Genomic DNA, 13,022 nt, shown 5'->3' with positions numbered 1-13,022 from the left:
CAGTTTCGTATCTCGGAACATCAAAGTTACAGTGTTACGGTAACTTCATGGTTATGGCCGTAAAATATCACAGTCACAAACAGAGAGAAATTTTTGTTAGAAGTTTTTTCTAACACTGTTAATGCATAGTATCAGACGCAACGTTTACGCTGCCCCATGGAGTGATGTTGACAGGGCAGCGGCCCAGTCAACATCACGTGACTTCCGCTCCATTATTCCGGAAGTAAGCCCAAATAATTTTGTCCCGACTTGAGACAACGAAGAGCGAGTTGCGCAATCCTCCCTGTTCCGTGGCTGAGCCGGCTGAGCTGCTGACCCTGGCGCGCGCGCCTTCCCATTGCGAAGTTTGCGTGCTCACGGGGATAAGTCGGTGTTCACAACGGGTGCTGCGTGTGCGACACTCTTTTTTGCCACCTGACAACGAAGTTGCGAGTACCGCTGCCGTTCTTAAGTTGTCACCGAGTATAGTACGATCAAGTCACAGAAGTTCAGAGTTACTACCTTTGAAGAGCAGATACAGTGAGATACTATACAACGACCTTGTGTCCACACAGGCACGCGTACTATGCAAGGGGGGGGGGGAGGGGGGGGACCAGGTAACAAACAAAACAACGTATTGGACGACGCCAAAACACTCATGTGTGCGACTACTTGCAGGGGTGTACCGCCACATCTGTCCCTTACGTTTAGCTTGCTTTCCTACTCCTCAATCAGGTAGATACCTGCGACAAAACCAAGAAAACTGCGCCGACAGCACTAACCGCTACTACGTACGCTGACCGGCGTGAATGGGCGCGGCACAGTCGTACTACACACCGGCGAGGTCACTTTTCCAACAGCTGAGGAACAGCTCCACCTCACTCCTTGAAAGCCCGCCGTGACTTTTGGCTACCAAAACACCTTTTTTGGGCGTATTGGTAGCGCCGCCGTTAGCAGATCGCACTTTTTTTTTTTTCGACAGCACACGATCACAACCGAAACCGCCGAAACCTCGAGCAGACGGCGTTGCCTCGAGCTTGCGAGGTAGCGGATGAGAGCCAGAGTTTATAGTCAGTTTCGTATCTAGGAACATCAAAGTTACAGTGTTACGGTAACTTCATAGTTATGGCCATAAAATATCATAAACAGAGAGAAATTTTTGTTTTTCCTAACACTGTTAATGCATAGTATCAGACGCAACGTTTACGCTGCCCCATGGAGTGATGTTGACGGGGCAGCGGCCCAGTCAACATCACGTGACTTCCGCTCCGTTATTCCGGAAGTAAGCCCAAATAATTTTGTCCCGACTTGAGACAACGAAGAGCGAGTTGCGCAATCCTCCCTGTTCCGTGGCTGAGCCGGCTGAGCTGCTGACCGCGGCGCGCGCCTTCCCATTGCGAAGTTTGCGTGCTCACGGGGATAAGTCGGTGTTCACAACGGGTGCTGCGTGTGCGACACTCTTCTTTGCCACCTGACAACGGAGTTGCGAGTACCCATGAGGCTGAAGACATATCATTGGTGGACTTGGAAGATATACACGCCAATATAGTTGGCCGGAAGTGAGTAGTACAGGGCTACTGTGTCAGACTGTGTGCGGTGTTCCACAAGTGAACTTTGCTTTGAGTTTCCGTGTAACGCCCGCATTCATTCTATAGAAGTTGCTGGAATACTAGGACTTTACAAAAATACCTATATCCTCTTAATTCAAGGACTAATTTCTCCTCGAGACCTCCAATCCCCCAGATTGTATTAGCTTCACCTTGTCTTCAAAGGGTGGCGGGTGAGGTTTGATTATTGATGTGTTGAAGGCTGTTCTGCTTCTCCGAGAGAGATTACTTCGAAATGCACACACTTAGCTACAGTTCGTGTGAAAAGTTTGGCCTGTTGACGTGTGATAACAAGCGTTTATTTAAAAAAAATGGCTCCAATCAACGCGGTGGTTGGACTGCGAAGCTGTAAACGCACCCACACCGATGACACACGGGGCTCTACAAAGACTAAGCCAGAAACTGGAAAATGCGCACAATGGTGCCAGTGTTATAATTTCGTTTGGGTTGTTTATTGTGAATGTTGCCGTGAAGTTTGCCTTCTGTTCTGTTCACTTTCTTTTGTGAGAACCGTGTTTTAGCAGAACCGTGTTTTAAAATATTGTAAATAAATTTTAAACTGCACAAAACAAATACTTTTTATTGTAAAAGTTGGTTGCAAGCTAAAATTTACCATTCACCATGATTAGTGCACCCTGAACGTAAAAGCAGAATAACTGGAGTTGCGCTTGCCTGCATTGCACACAGCTGCTTGTTTTTCTGTTATTCAGCCTGCGATTATTGTTGCACCTCACCATTTGAGCTGTAACAAACAAAACAACGTATTGGACGACGCCAAAGCACTCATGTGTGCTACTACTTGCAGGGGTGTACCGCCCCATCTGTCCCTTACGTTTAGCTTGCTTTCCTACTCCTCAGTCAGGTAGATACCTGCGATAAAAGCAAGAAAAGTGCGCCGACAGCACTAACCGCAACTACGCTGACCGGCGTGAATGGGCGCGGCACAGTCGTACGCACTACACACCGGCGAGGACACTTTTCCGACAGCTGAGGAACAGCTCCACCTCATTCCCTGAAAGCCCGCCGTGACTTTTGGCTACCAAAACACCTTTTTTTTTTTTTTTTTTTTTGGGGGGGGGGGGGGGGGGGGCGTATTCGTAGCGTCGCCGTTAGCCGGTCGCACGTTTTTTTTTTTTTTTCGACAGCACACGATCACAACCGAAACCGCCGAGAGAGAGAGAGAGAGAGATAAACTTTATTTTGAGGAAGTGTCTCGAGGAGAATCGAAGTCCGAATGGTGGCAGGTAACGGGCCGAAGGTCCGCCCCGTCCTGGACGTCTTCTCCTTGGCTTAGGTTGGGGGTCCCGTGGTGGCCATAGGCTGGCGCCTTCTGGCGACCTCTTCCGCCCTCTTGACCAGGCGGACCTGTAGGTCCGGGTCGGGGCTGCGAAGCGAGGCCTCCCACCTCTCCTCAGAGGGTATTTCGGGGAAGGGGTCCTGGGGGCATGCCCACATAATGTGGGCCAGGTTGGCATGGGCGCCACATAAGGGGCACGCCGAGGTTGGATAGAGGCTGGGGTGGACATGGGTCATGGTGGCCGGATTGGGAAAGACTCCCGTCTGGAGTTGGCGCCAGACGTGGCTTTGCTCTAATGTCAGGGATTTGTCCGCCCGAGGATAGATCCGGCGGGAGAGGAGGTAGTAGGTGGTAATATCGTGAAAACCGATCAGACGGTCCCGCGCGGACCGGGCTCCGTGGTAAGGATACGGGTTCGGCCCTGCCCGGATAGTAAATCCTCGGGCTAGGTCATGGGCCGCCTCGTTTCCCTCGAGCCCAGAATGCGCGGGGGTCCAGATCAGTTGTACTGGGGATTGCGGGGGGTTCCTGAGCAAAATTTTGAGCGCCGTTGGGGATATACGACCAGCGGCAAAATTTTGGAGAGCAGTTTTAGAATCGGTAATGATCGTTGCGGGTGTGGGGGTGAGTGAAAGGGCGAGCGCTATTGCTGCCTCTTCCGCCGGTTCTGGGATGGGCGTCCGGACTGTTATAGAATCGAGAATGCTGGTGTTGGGGTAATTTTGTACGGCGATTGCGGTGAAAGCCTCCTTGTGTCTGTACTCTGCCGCGTCGACGTACACGACTTGCGGATCATTTTTATACTTCTTGTGCAGGGCGCGGGCTCATTGTTTCCTGCGCTCGGAGTGGTACGTGGGGTGCATGTTGCGGGGAAGCGGTTTGGCTACAATATGAGAGTGAATACTAGGGGGAACTGTTTTCGCGTCCTGATATAGTGTGTGATATCCTATTCCTAGTTTGCTGAGTATGTATCTCCCTGTGGGTGTGCGAGCGAGGCGTTCGTACTGTCCCATTAGGTGGGCTTCAACTAGTTCGCTGGCATTGCTGTGAAGGCCTAACCCTTCCAGTTTGGCAGTGGACGTGCCGGGGGGAAGACGTAATGCTGCCTTGTAGGCGCGTCTAATGAGGACATCAATTTTGTTGGTTTCGGCAGCTGTTAGTTTAAGGTATGGAATCGAGTAAAGTATTCTGCTCACGACGAAGGCTTGGATTAGGCGAACCCTGTTCTGCTCGGTCAAACCTGAGTTCCTATTGGTGACCCTTTTGAGCAAACCAATGGTTTGGTTTATGTGCCGTTCTATTGTTTGGATAAATTTGTGATTTAGTCTAGTGGATTGTATGTGCAGCCCTAGGACTTTGACGGCCGGGACCTCCGGGATCTCTCTACCTTCAATATGGAGTTTGATGCTGGAGTGAAGCCGTTTCTTCTGGTTCGGGGGAATAACAAGTACCTCAGACTTTGCCGGAGAGCAGGCCAAACCCGCTCTCCTGGCCTCCTCCACCACTACCTCTATGCCTCTTTGCAGTGTTTCTTCAATGTTCCCATCACTCCCCTGGTTCATCCAGAGGGTAATATCGTCTGCGTAGAGGCTGTGGTACAGGTGGGGGATCCGTGCTAATTTCTTCGGCATGTCTATGATTGCAAGGTTAAAGAGTAATGGTGACAGTACGGCTCCTTGCGGAGTGCCACGACTGCCTAGCGGGAATGTATCTGAGCCAAGGCTGTCTAGATGTATGGCGGCTGTCCGGTTTGACAAAAAGTCCCTGATGTAATTGTAGGTTCTCTCACCCGGAATGATCGATCCCAGACCCGACATTATGGCCTCGTGCGAGACGTTGTCAAATGCTTTTGTCAGGTCCAGGGCCAGTATCACCGATGTGTCTAGGCCGGTGGATGGTTTGATAATTTGTTCTGATAGCTGTATGAGTATATCTTGAGTTGAAAGACCAGGTCTGAAGCCAATCATTGTGTGGGGGAATTGTTCCGTGTCGTTCATGTGTGTTGTGAGCCGGGCTAGGATTACGTGTTCCATGAGTTTTGCTAAGCACGACGTGAGGGAAATGGGGCGGAGGTGTTCGATTGTAAGTGGTTTATTTGGCTTGGGGATTAGAATAACCTTGGCATGCTTCCACGATTCCGGAATTCGCCCCGTTCTCCAGCATGTGTTGAGAAAAGCAGTGATTGCGGTGATTGAGGAATCGTCCAAGTTTCGTAACGCCCGGTTCGAAATGTGGTCAGGACCTCGAAACCTCGAGCAGACGGCGTTGCCTCGAGCAACGCTGCCTGCGCTCGCTCTGGTGCCGTCGCCGCCGCCGCAGCCCCTGCCTCCACAATGCGTCCGGCCGAGCGCAATTTATTTTAGATTGGCCATGCTTTAGGGAAAACTGCGTTGTTTATTTACGTATTTTTAGTGTGTGGATTTTTGCAACAACTCGGCTAATCAGCCGTCACACGGAACGAACGGTACGACGCTACGGAGTGCTAAAACACGTTTTCCGTCTCACTCCACGGAAAGAACCCGGTACGTACGCGCGCATGCGCAGTCGGGTCCCGGTTAACCCGGTAGCAACGTAACGAACGTAACGAACGGACTGCTAAAACTCTCTATTATTGAAAAAGGGGGAAGCGTATTGGACCTACAATAGAACCCTGTGGTACACTATTATTTATTTGTTTAACTGCTGATTTGTTGTGAGCTGTCTACAAATTGCTAGTGCACCAATCAGTTAAGTAGCTTCAGAAATATTTCATAGCTGGATCTGTACGCTCGTATTGTTCGACTTTGTTCCGGAGAATTTCGTGGTCTACGAAGTGAAATGCCTTTCTGATTTCTAAAAAAAATGACCTAATGCGTATTCCCTAATAAATGCGTTGCAAATTCCTATAAGGCTCCGTGCACAGCCGTCTCTGCGAAATAATTCTTGTCTTTTCTGTTGGAGGCGAAAAGCGAAAACGCCCGTGTGTACGAGATTTCGGCACACGTTAAAGATACCCAGGTGGTCAGAATTAATCCGGAGCCCTCCATTGCGGCGTGCCTCATCGCCTGCGTTGCGTCGGTGCGTCAATCCGTACAATCAATCCAATCATATATTTCTTGTAGAAGCCGCGTTAGTTTTGTGTCACAACATTATATTTTTCAATACATTCGTGTACATTCGTATGTATGTATACCAACCGAAGAACTCTAGAATCAGATGTATGGAGAATACACACCCCCTGGAACAGAATTCTGGCGTATCAATCACTCGCGCATAGCTCTTATTGTGCCGGCGAGCGCCGTCGTGCATTAAGTTACGACTTCATCGTACCTCATCAATTTCGAAAGTACGTTAGCTTCATTAGTTTTTGCCTCAGGCTAGGTTCGGGCTGTTGTCGCAAATGTCGTAATAATAATGACGTCATTTCACGTCTCAGCCAAGCAACCGGCGTGAAACGCCGTTTTCTTACGTCTATAGCTCACGATATACCCTGAGATATATATCGACGCAACACCCATATGACACCCGCCGCGGTGGCTCAGTGGCTAAGGCGTTGCGCTGCTGAGCACGAGGTCGCGGGTTCGATTCCCGGCCGCGGCGGTCGCTTTTCTGATGGAGGCGAAAAGCAAAAACGCCCGTGTGTACGAGATTTCGGCGCACGTTAAAGATCCCCAGGTGGTCAAAATTAATCCGGAGCCCTCCACTACGGCGCGCCTCATCGCCTGAGTTGCGTCGGCGCGTTAAACCCTACAATCAATCAATCAACACCCATATGACTGTTGCGTCGGTAGTCTGAACATAGCATTAGGGGATCTCCGTTATACCGAAGGGACATTTTTAGGTGCGCACGCGCAAAACACCCACGTGTCTTCTGTGCCATCGTCCTCAACGCGTTTTTCTGCGCATTCGCGTGCGCGTGGTATCGTGGCATAGTGGCGCGTTGGAAGCAAAACTTGCGTGCTTTCTCAGCTGCCCCGATAATATATGCATACCTGCTCTAATCGCTTGCTTGCTCTCGCACTGACACTCCAACGTATTATTTTTTTTTTACGAATTTCACGTCGGAATGCATTTTGAGAGACCGTGCGCCGCAGCTTTCCCCAACATTATTTCCCCGTTTAAAGCTTCAAACGTGTCCGGGTGGTGTATTCTAATCTGGAAACGGCAGCGACACAGTTCGCGTCTACAGATTCGCCTTGGGCCAGCTGTCAACAGCGCGCTCGCTTATCGCGTTCCCTTGCGAGGCGACCGCGAGGGACGTCTGCGCGAGCCCGGCTGACACAACAACCTAAAAATTGTTTTCCTGTTCGCGCCACTCCAAGTGCCTTTGGGGAAGTAGCGGAAAATGGCCGAGCGTCCGCAAACGACGCCGCGCAGTCGCGTGCGACCCGCCATCCAGGGCGGCCAGCGCAGCGGCTTATCGGGCCGGACGCTGGCGGCAATGCCGTCTTCGAGGGCCATAAAAGCATTCCTCTCGCCTCTCTCCCATCTTCAGGACCCTCGCAAGCTTTGCTATGCGTCTGTCCTTGAGCAGACTGTTTTTAAACGCGAGACAGGAAGGTGTTTTGCCCCAATCTGTTATCTGTTCCAGCTCTGTGGGAAACTTCTGTCCAGTCTCCGAAAGTTTCGGTCGGAATGTGGACTTTATTTGTAAGTGCGTCACTGGGGAAACAAGTGGGACCTGGGTGTGTAAAAAAAATTTACCTACGGCTGCCGACTGAGTTGAGTATATTGAGGCTCCGCAGAGAGCCCTTACGTGGAGTTCAAATCTCACTTGGTTGGGGCGTCCAAATTCCCGGGGACAGCGCACCAACCAGGAAAAAAAGCGTGGTCCATAGCCTACAATTATTTTTTTTTCGATAGGTATTTGATGCACAACCTTCAAAAAGCTTTCGTATATTGTCACGTAGCCAAGGACGAAGCAGTTGTTTGGAAAAGAAACAAGTTTATTGGAGCGAACTTGTGCTCCCCTAACAACTGAAAAGAATACAGAGGCGGCGAAGCAGTGGTCAACAAAGTGACGTACGTGCGTCGGCGAGCGTCGCAGAATCGAATGCCCCGGCGTCTGCTCTGCAGGCTTTTTATCTTTCGGCGCGCGTGGTTCTGGAACCGTCGATTCGCATCGAGAACATTGTAGATGCAAGAAGATTATTCCGGGATGTTCACGTTAGATCGGAATGCTCTCCCTATCTGAACAGATAACACATGCGGCACAGAAAGAAAGAATGGAACACGCGCTTCCCTTGGCACGGAGATAACACAGACCGGCGCAGCCGGGCGGTAAAAGCAAAACACAAATAAACAAACCCAATGCATGGTTCGCGGCATTACCCCCCCTCTAAGAGTGCATCGACCCGATGCTAACATAAGCGACAGTCCGAAAATGAAAATAAAAGTTCGTCATCGTTCGTAGAAAGGTTTTAAGCGAACCACGTGGACGACTTCGGGCCGCGTACGTCGTCGTGATGTGCCGGAGTCACCATCGGGGATCACTTCGTAGGTAAGTTGGCCAACACGTCGCAGAATCTGGTAGGGTCCGAAATACCGTCGCAGAAGTTTCTCGCTCAGTCCGCGTCGTCGGATGGGAGTCCAAACCCACACACGATCCCCTGGTTGGTACTCGGCGTCTCGGCGTCGGAGGTTGTAGCGGCCCGCATCCACCAGCTGCTGGTCCGTTATACGAACTCGAGCGAGCTGGCGGGCCTCCTCCGCACGTTGAAGATATCCGTGGACGTCGGCGTTGAGGTCGTCGTCTTCTACGTGCGGAAGCATGGCGTCGAGCATCGTAGTCGGCCTTCTACCGTAGACAAGCTCGAACGGCGTCAGCTGTGTCGTCTCCTGGATAGCCGTGTTGTACGCAAACGTGACATACGGGAGCATTTCGTCCCAAGTCTTATGTTCAACGTCAACGTACATTGACAGCATATCTGCGATTGTCTTGTTCAGACGTTCTGTTAGTCCGTTCGTTTGGGGGTGGTACGCCGTCGTTCTTCGGTGATCCGTGTTGCTGTAGCGTAATACTCCTTGCATCAGCTCCGCAGTAAATGCCGTTCCGCGGTCTGTGATTAGGACTTCCGGGGCTCCATGTCGCAGCACAACTTGGCTTATAAAGAACTTCGCCACTTCTTGTGCAGTCCCCCTCGGAAGAGCGGCGGTCTCTGCGTAGCGCGTCATGTAGTCTGTCGCTACGACAATCCACTTGTTCTGTGATCGTGACGTAGGGAACGGGCCTAAAAGGTCCATTCCAATCTGTTGAAATGGTCTCGATGGGACGGCGATCGGTTGCAGAAGTCCGGCGGGTCTTGTCGGCGGCGTTTTTCGTCGCTGGCAGTCACGGCAGCTCCGGACGTAGTGGGTGACGTCAGAGGTAAGGCCGGGCCAGTAGTATCTCGCCTTGATTTTTCCAATAGTGCGGGCTGTGCCCAGATGTCCGGAAGACGGGTCGTCGTGGCAAGCTTCCAAAATTTCGTCACGAAGGTCCGCGGGGATGACGAGAAGGTAATTCGCTCTTGTTCCGGAGCTGAAATTCTTCTTCACAAGGACGGAGTTTCTCAGGCTGAATGCTGGTAAGCTGCGTTTGAAGGTCCTAGGAACGGCAACGTTGCATCCCTCGAGGTACTCGATTATGACGCGTAAGTCGGGGTCGGCACGCTGCTGGGCGGCTAGGTCGCTCTCCGTCACGATCCCGAAGAACGCGCTGTCTTCATCAGAGTCTTGTGGTGGTGGGTCGACGGGGGCGCGGGACAGGCAGTCGGCGTCGGAGTGTTTCCTGCCGGATTTATAAACGACTGTATAACGTCGAACTCCTGCAGGCGCAAGCTCCACCGCCCAAGACGGCCAGAGGGGTCCTTCAAATTGGCGAGCCAACACAGCGCATGGTGGTCTGTTACAACCTTGAATGGCCTTCCATACACGTATGGGCGAAATTTTGAAATCGCCCATATAATAGCCAGGCACTCTTTCTCAGAGGCAGAATAGTTTTTCTCTTCCTTCGACAGACCACGGCTGGCATAGGCGATTACCCTTTCGCAGCCGCTTTGCTTTTGGACAAGGACGGCACCCAAGCCTATATCACTGGCGTCCGTGTGCATTTCCGTTTCGGCATTTTTGTCGAAATGAGCGAGCACTGGTGGGCTTTGCAGGCGTTTTTGCAGCTCGCCGAATGCTTTTTCTTGGTCGTTTTCCCAGCTGAAAGGGGTGCTATCTTTCGTCAAGCGCGTGAGTGGCTCTGCAATGCGTGCGAAGTTTGCGACGAAGCGCCGGTAGTATGCGCACAGCCCGAGAAATCTTCGCACGCCCTTCTTGTCTTTCGGCCTTGGGAAGTTCGCAATGGCTGAAGTTTTTGCCGGGTCAGGTAGGACTCCCGCGGCGTTGACGACGTGGCCCAAGAACTTGAGTTCCCCGTATGCGAAACGGCACTTTTCAGGCTTCAGCGTCAACCCCGACGTACGAATGGCCTCGAGTACAGACTCCAACCTTGCAAGGTGTTCGTCGAAAGTCCGGGCGAATACCACTACGTCGTCGAGGTATACGAGGCAGGTGTGCCACTTAAGGCCAGCTAGCACAGTGTCCATGACTCTTTGAAACGTTGCTGGTGCCGTGCATAGCCCAAACGGCATTACCTTGAACTCGTATAGGCCGTCCGGGGTTATGAATGCAGTCTTCTCTCGATCTCTCTCGTCCACTTCAATTTGCCAGTAGCCGGTCTTCAGGTCCATCGATGAGAAGTACCTCGCATGGCAGAGGTGGTCGAGGGCGTCGTCGATTCGTGGCAGGGGGTACACGTCCTTTTTGGTGATCTTGTTCAATCGCCGGTAGTCAACGCAGAACCTCAGTGTGCCGTCTTTTTTCTTCACGAGTACGACCGGCGCAGCCCACGGACTTTTCGATGGCTGTATAATGTCGTCGTTGAGCATGTCGTCGACTTGAGTCCGGATGGCTTCGCGCTCGTGGGAAGAGACGCGGTACGGTGACTGTCGGGTAGGTCGGGCTCCATCCTCGGTTATTATCCGGTGCTTCGCCAGAGGTGTTTGACGTAACTTTGAGTTCGACGAAAAACACTCGCTGTAGCGACGCAGCAAAGCCAATAACTTGTTCCTTTCTTCTTGCGGTAGCGCCGGATTCACGTCGAAGGGGTGCGGAAGCTTGAAGGTATCGTCGGGTGCGCGTTCAAAGTCGGCGACTGCTATCACGTCACTTGCTAGTTGCGTTTCTTCGACGAACGCAATTGCAGCGCCCTTGTTTAAATGCTGGTACTCTTCGGTGAAATTAGTGACCAAAACGTGAGATTGGCGTTGCTTAAAGTGCGCAATGCCTCTTGCGACGGAGACACCGCGGTCGAGAAGCAACCTTCGATCACTCTCTACGATAGCGTCGATGTCAGAAGCAGCATGCTCACAGTAGACGGCGATCATCAAGCTTGCGCGGGGTGGCAGGGTGATGTGATCGTCGGCGATCCTGACAGCAGCACGGTGATCGAGGTTCGGCTGCGGCGTCGTGGAGTGATCGGAGGAAAATGTTATCGACTTGGTCTGCAGATCAATTATTGCGCCGTTGTCCGTCAAAAAGTCCATTCCGAGAATCACGTCGCGGGAGCAGTTAGGCAGAACGACGAACGCCGCAGGGTACGTTGTGCCGTCTATGGTGACGCGCGATGTGCACGTTCCACTTGGCGTCACGAGGTGGCCTCCTGCTGTACGTATGTGCGGACCGTCCCATCTGGTCATAACTTTCTTCAGTTTAGACGCAAATGGTCCGCTCATTACCGAATAGTCAGCTCCCGTGTCTACGAGGGCGACTACGTCAAAGCCGTCGATGGACACCTTGACGTCAGATGCAGTCTTCCTCGAGTTCCGGGTTCGTCGGGGCGTCGTATCTCTGCTTGTACGTGTTGATGGTCGGGCACTGTGCATCGTCGTTGTCGTCGTCTTCTCAACGGACGTCTCGGTCAGGTCGGGTACGCGTCGCGCCGTGTAGCTGTCGTCGTGTTCGGGAGTCTCGTCAGGGTTAGGTCGGGTCGTCGGGATGAGGGCATGTCGTGAATCACTGTCTTCATCGCGTCCTTGCGTCGTTGGAGGGTTTCCAGTTTTTCGCCGTAGAGCAACTTCACCTCCAGAAGTTGCTGCTTTTAGTTTCCCCCGCGTGGGCTGGGGGACCTTCCACGGGCGAAGTCAGCGTTGCTACGGCGGTTCGGCGATTGGTATGGGTAGGGCGACGGCGAACGGTTGAAATGCGCTGGGCCACGGCTGGTTTCAGATAGATACTCGTCGATCTCACGTGGTCGTTGGCCAGGGAGAGGGCGAGGTGCGTCGACGGAGAATCCACGCAGTCCGAGTCTCTTGTATGGGCAGCGACGGTAAATGTGGTCGGCCTCTCCGCAGTGGTAGCACAGAGGACGGTTATCGGGAGTTCGCCATACGTCCGTCTTCTTCGGCGTCTGGTTTCGGGCTACCGGGGGTCGGGCGGGTGACAGTGGGCGGCGGTACGGCGGGGCCTCTTGACGGCGTGTTGGAGCAGGGCGGGGTCGACGAACAGCCGCTGAGTATGTCATAGCTTGTGGCTCTCGGGGTACCTCGGATGGCGTAGAAGTTCCCAACGCTTGTTGCACTTCTTCTCTGATCACGTCGGTGAGGGAAGCGACTTGGGGCTGCGGCGGCGTTGGGAGAAGTTTCCGCAGCTCCTCTCTCACTATTGCGCGGATAGTCTCGCGTAGGCTGTCGGCCGGGATCCGCGTGCTGCCAAAGTCGTTCTCATTGGCCGCGCCAACAAAGTTGCGGTCATACTGCTTAGCACGCATTTCGAGGGCTTTTTCAATGGTGCTGGCTTCGGTCACGAATTCGGCGACGGTTTTGGGCGGATTTCGGACAAGTCCAGCAAACAGTTCCTCCTTCACTCCGCGCATTAAGAAGCGCAACTTCTTTTCTTCCGTCATTTCGGGGTCCGCGCGGCGAAATAGCTGCTTCATCTCCTCAACAAAGATCACGACACCTTCGTTGGGGTGTTGCGTGCGTGTTTCCAACAAAAGGGCGGCTCTTTCTTTCCGCACGACGGTAGTGAAGGTCTTAGTGAACTCGCTTTTGAACTGAGCCCAGTTTGTCAAGGAGCTCTCGTGGTTCTCGAACCAAGTGCGAGCCGAATCTTCCAAGTAAAAGAAAACGTGC

General features: G+C 52.5%; 1 protein-coding gene across 1 annotated transcript in view; it reads left to right on the top strand.

Annotated features, from left to right (window-relative positions):
- The window catches only part of LOC144151348 (solute carrier organic anion transporter family member 74D-like), a 65,039-nt gene that overhangs the window by 6,341 nt on the left and 45,676 nt on the right, over window positions 1-13,022 (top strand). The window lies entirely within an intron of this gene.

This window comes from Haemaphysalis longicornis, unplaced genomic scaffold (assembly GCF_048455015.1).
Source record: "Haemaphysalis longicornis isolate Haplotype H1 unplaced genomic scaffold, Haemaphysalis longicornis Haplotype H1 scaffold_9, whole genome shotgun sequence".
NCBI classification, from domain to species: Eukaryota; Metazoa; Arthropoda; class Arachnida; order Ixodida; family Ixodidae; genus Haemaphysalis; species Haemaphysalis longicornis.
The sequence above is the reverse complement of the archived record's forward strand: the minus strand, read 5'-3'. Positions and strand labels throughout refer to the sequence as shown.